At 42.9% G+C, this 6,000-nt stretch overlaps 1 long non-coding RNA gene across 1 annotated transcript in view; it reads right to left on the minus strand.

Annotated features, from left to right (window-relative positions):
* LOC120998003 overlaps positions 1 to 5,134 on the minus strand; it is a 50,966-nt gene extending 45,832 nt beyond the window's left edge. Inside the window, exon 1 of the long non-coding RNA XR_005778277.1 lies at positions 5,026 to 5,134. This is a non-coding gene — a long non-coding RNA (uncharacterized LOC120998003). The remainder of the gene's footprint in view (positions 1 to 5,025) is intronic.
* Between the last annotated feature and the right edge of the window lie 866 nt (positions 5,135 to 6,000).

Below are 6,000 nucleotides of genomic sequence, written 5' to 3' on the forward strand. Positions count from 1 at the left end.
TACCTGTCTACTAGGTAGAGCAGGGGTATATAACACCCAAAAAATTGTGAATTTCACCTGAATATGTAACAGACAAATTAGTGAAATGTTACCTGTCTACTAGGTAGAGCAGGTGTATATCACACCCACAAATTGGTGAATTTCACCCGATTATGTAACAGACAAATTAGTGACATTTTTTTACCTGTCTAATAGGTAGAGCAGGGATGTATCACACCCAAAAATTGGTGAATTTTCCCGAAAATGTAACAGACAAATTAGTGAAATTACATAAATAAAATAAATTACGTACAAATTTAAAAAATGTAACTTGATTTATGAGGAGGGACTCCCTGCCTCCATCTGAACTGCATACTGCCATGGTGTGTCTGGGTCCTCTGCCTTATCTTCCTCATCACCCTGCAGCTTCTCTAGCTGCTCCTACTCCTCCTCTCCTGTCACCTGTTTAGAAATACCACCTATTTCGCTACACATTGCTTGTGCTTTAATGTCCTCCTCTTCCTCATCCAGATCAGCCTCCACAGGGCTCATGTGGCCATGAGATCTAGGCACCACATCTCCAGTCCCCTGACTAGCCGAATTTACCAGCATCTGTTCTAGGACATGAAGCAGTGGAATGACATTGTTTATACCGTAGTCCTGGCGACTGTCAAATAATGTGGCCTCCTCAAAGGGCCTGAGCAAACGGCAGGTTCAAGCATGAGCTGCCACTGGCTGACATTGAAGTTACACAAGTGGTGTACTCTTGTCCGCTTGGATCATCAATAAATGATGTCCTTTCTCTGTTTTATAGTTGGTCCAACATAAGGAGGGTGGAATTCCAGCGGGTGAAAACGTTGCATATCAGCCTATGTAGGGGGATGCCTTTCTGCCGCTTAAGCTCAAGAAGGGTGTGATTTGAGGTGTAAGAGTGGCTTAAGTGCATGCAAAGTTTCCCGGCCATTTTTAGGATGTCTTGCAGATGGATGGAAGACTTCAGGAACCGCTTGACAACTAGATTGAACAGCCATGTTTCTTGCAGTGCCAGCACCATGTTCTTCCCATTGTCGGTCACCATGGTTCCGATTGTGAGTTGTTGCAGAGAAAGCCAGGATTTGATTTCTTGATGAAGGACACGGAGCAGTTCTTCCCATTTGTGACTCAGTTTGACCAGGCAAACGAGGTGCAGAACAGCATGACACCCCTGTGCCCTGCACATGTGGCTTGCTGGATGGGCACTGTGAATTGCACCTGCAGTTGAGGCTGAGGACACGGTGGAGGATGAGGAGGCAGAGGCAGACATTGTCGCAGGACCAACAGCATAAGAACGTGGAGGCGGAATCGGCGTGACCTGGCCAAGTTGCTGGTGTTGCTGTCCAGGAACCCCATTCACCCAGTGGGCTGTAAAGGACATGTACTGTCCCTGACCGTAGTTAAAGCTCCACACGTTGGCGCTGCCATGCACTTTTCCAGACACCGACAGGCTCAAGGACTGGCACACCTTCTGTTTGACATATTTGTGCAGGGCTGGTATTACCTTTTTTGTAAAGAAATGACGGCTTGGGACTCTCCACCTCGGCTTGGCACAAGCCATCAGTTCTCTGAAAGGTGCAAAGTGCACCACTTGGAAAGGGAAGGACTGCAGCACCAGCAACTTGGCCAGGAGTAGTTTCAACTTCTGCACCGTTGGATGAGTGCACGCATACTGTTGTATCTTGGCAATTTCTTCGGTGATCGATTGCTGACGGAATGACTGATGAGGAGTAGGCTTCTGCCCACAGATTCTACATATGACCATGTTTACCTTCTCCGGCGGCTTAACAAAAAACTGCCACACTGCCGAGTAGGTGATTTTACCCCCAACACTATGCACGGACTGACTGCTACCGCTGCTACCGCTGCTGCCTCTGTGAACCCATGCACCACTACTTCCCAGGCACGTAGGCTCCTTTGAAGCGGGTGGTCTACCCCGGGCACGTTTGGCTCCCGACCTCCCACTGCTGCCAAACTGCTGACTCCTGGTTTACACTACCGACTTGCTGGCTCCGCCACTGTCTAACGGGCAAGCTGCCACCCTCTTCTCCCGATAATGATGAAGCCCCTTCGTCACCCGGCTCCCAAGTGTGATCAGCTACATCATCATCATCAAGTACTGTCTGCACGTCACTGATGTCCTCCTCAACCATCTCTGGGTCAGGAGCCTGACCAGATCCAACGCCACTCTCCTCATCACTACTTGCCCGCCTAGTGGAGGAATCGGCAGATGTCTCATCCGCATCTTGGCTTGCCAGTAGCTGCTGACTGTCTTCTAGTAGCTTGTCCTCACTGTATAGTGGAGCTGAGCCCACAGCATACAAAACTTCTCTGGCTGAGGGAACAGAAAAGTAAAGAGGCAGGTTGAGGACAGGTGAGGGCAAAGGGCCTGCTCCTGGGCCATGCCAACTAAGGGTTGTGTCTGACGAACCCACTGACTCTTGGCTGAAAGTCGAAGATCGAGTCAACCATTCAAGAACTGCTGGGTTATTGGTCAAGACATGACTGCTAGCTGACACTGGGAGCTCAGGTCTCTCGAAGTGACCACTGCTTCCACGGCCCCTTACTCTGCTGTGACCTGTGCCTGCGCCAGAAACATTTGGGCCTCTGCCGCTTTCCTGTACTGGGCCTGGCACTTCTCTGTCTGACATACTGTTAGATCAATTATTGTAAATAGATAAAGAGTAAATTATAACACACCTTATTTCTACTAATACACACAAAAAAGGGCTTTAGAACTAGTGTTTGAAGGAAACAGGTATATGGCACACTCAATCAGGATTTTGTGAAGCAGGTGTATCGCAGCCCTCAATCAGTATTTGGAGGAAGAAGGTATACAGTAATAGCACCCCCTTAATCAGTATTTTGTGTAAGAAGGTATATGGCACCCTTCAATTAGTTTTTGGCGAAAACAGGTATATAGCACCCTCAATCAGTATTATGGCAGAAACAGGGTATATAGCACCCCTCAATCAGTATTCGGCGGAAACAGGTATATGGCACCTCTCAATTATTATTTTGGGGGAAGCAGCTGTATCACAGCCCTCAATCAGTATTTAGTGGAAAAAGGTATAAAGCAATAGCACCCCTCAATCAGTATTTGGCCAGAAACTGGTAATATAGCACCCCTCAATCAGTATTTGGCATAAACAGGTAAATAGCTCCCTTCAATCAGGATTTTGTGGAAGAAGGTATATCACAGCCCTCAAGCAGTTTTTTTATATCACACCCGTTGCAATTAGTTACTCCAATAGTGTTTGTCCCTTTATCTAGCTGCGGTATCGCAGCAGAACCACACATGACTGCTGCACAATACAAATACACTATTATATAATTTCTATGTTAGAAAGTATATTATAAGTATATTATCACACCCCTCTATATCACACCTATCGATAGCACACCTATACCTGTCCTTAAAAGGACTTTTGTGGCCCGATTTAGCTAGCGTTTGGTGTCCCTAACTGTCCCCTGCCTCCAAAATGCAACCTCTTCCTACACTGGCAAAACACATAATGCAAAATGGCTGCCAGATTGGGTTCTGCTATAGGGTTGGGGGTGTGTCCATGTGCTGAAACATCTCACTAGGCTGTTCGGGGCTATGCAAAATATATGGCGCGTGCGAATATCGCAATATGTTTTGCATGTTCGGTGAATCGCGAACGAGCAAAGTTCGTGACGAAACGACCGCAGACGAACCGCAAGGCCATCTCTACCACTTAGTATGTCCGGAGACGTGCTTTATTCATTCCCATGTGCATAAACTAATATTGTCAGTATTAAATCTTATCTGCCACTTCCCTGCCCAAGCCTCCAATCTATCCAGATCTATCTGTAGCAGTATAATGTCATCTTCCATGTTAATTACTTTACACAGTTTAGTGTAATCTGCAAAAATTGATATTTTTACTGTGCAAGCCTTCTACAAGATCATAAAAAATATATTAAAGAGAATATGGCCAAATATTGACCCCTGTGGTACCCCACTAGTGACAGTGACCCAATCTGAGTGTGTACCGTTACTAACCACCCTCTATTTTATATCACTGATCCAGTTACTTACCCACATACAGACATTTTCCCCCAGTCCAAAAATTCTCATTTTATATACTAACCTTTTATGTGGCACAGTATCAAATGCTTTGGAGAAGTCCAGATATACACTCACTCAACTTTTTAAAAAACTTGTATCTGCATGTTATGAGCAAGTTGGCATAAAATATGAGCCACAGCTAAACCAAATTACTAAACTCCAACAATATACTGTTAAACACAACCATTTAAACACAAGGCACTTTACAAAGAATACGCCAATACTGATACTAGCGGCCAAAGAGGGTTCAATATTGTTCATCATATAGTGATTACGCTGTCGGCTCCTTGGGCATGTTTGTTTATACTATATATATTATATATATATATATATATATATATTTTTTTTTTTTCTTTCATAGTGCTTAGTTTTTTATCATTTCTGCTAAAAATGCATGAACCATTGCCAATGGTGCCATTCCTCAATTACTCCTCTTGGAAATATCTGAACTGTTTGAGTGATTGAGTAATATCACTCAAAGGAGTGTCACATAGCCTGACACTCTCCGCTGATTGGACAGTGTCAGAGTGTGGACATAGATGTCCAGACGAAATAACAGAGGAATGACATCAAAACCATATATATAAAAATGTGCTAACAGGGTAGACATCCAAAAGTGATAATAACCCCTATTGCAAATTAACAATTTTTTAAACTAGATAATTCTTGTGTTACTCAACTACATTGACCAAAAAGTTCAATGGATAATTTTGCCATATGTTAACTAAACAAAGCTTCCCATGAGATTATTGCCCATTTCAATGGTGGTCTAGGATAGAGGAAGAGTTTATGTTTTTTTATGGTGATCTAGGGTAGTAGATAGGATTTTGACCATTTCTCATGGTCTAGGTTAGTAGAGTGGATAACTGCTGCTTTCCAGGTGGCTTATGATAATGGCGGAGATAAAGTAGTTTACCCACCTCCAGTAGTGCCGTGTCCTTTCTCTAAGAAGAAGCTGCATGTGATATGCTCATCGCTGTTCCCGATCACTGCCTGGACTGATCACCCACACCCATACATGCAGTACATAGCTCAGAAACTCACCAATCCTTAGAAATGACCCTGAATGGCACAATGCAGAGTTCTAAGAAAAGTTTCCACAGAATTGTTTGTTTAAGGATAATATAACCCAACAGGTATGTCAGGAATGCAGACAGGTCTAAGTTTATTTACATAAAACCCATAAAGCTGTCTCCAGCTATCTCACATGGTCATACAGCAATACAGGTGAAACTCGAAAAATTAGAGTATAGTGCAAAGTTCATTTATTTCAGTAATGCAACTTAAAAGGTAAAACTAATATATGAGATATACTCAATACATGCAAAGCAAGATATTCCAAGCCTTGATTTGTTATAATTTGGATGATTATGGCTTACAGCTTATGAAACCCCAAAGTCACAATCTCAGGTACCCTTTGCTCAGGGGGTATGGATTAATTAGCTGACTAGAGTGTGACACTTTGAGCCTAGAATATTGAACCTTTTCACAATATTCTAATTTTAAGTTTCATTAATGTAACTCCTTTAAAGTTGCATTACTGAAATAAATGAAATTTTGCACGATATTCTAAGTTTTTGAATTTCACCTGTAAGTAGTCAGACATGTTGTGATTAGTGAGTAGATAACCATTCATATGTGGTGGAAAGCTTCCTGGTTCTGAGAACAGCCACAAGAAATAGCTCTGAAGCAGATGAAAGGAATACTTCAAAGGTGACCTTAAATAATATAAAACAGTAAAACACAAGTCTTGTGAAACATTCCTAGTGCCTAAAAGTAAACATGCTAGTACCTTTACTAACACCATAAAAAAATTAAAAAAACATTGCATCTAAAGTTTTGCGAACTCATCTGGAAACTCACCAGTGTGAGCAGTTCATGACTCTAATATGCAA

This window comes from Bufo bufo, chromosome 4 (assembly GCF_905171765.1).
Source record: "Bufo bufo chromosome 4, aBufBuf1.1, whole genome shotgun sequence".
Classification (NCBI taxonomy): domain Eukaryota; kingdom Metazoa; phylum Chordata; class Amphibia; order Anura; family Bufonidae; genus Bufo; species Bufo bufo.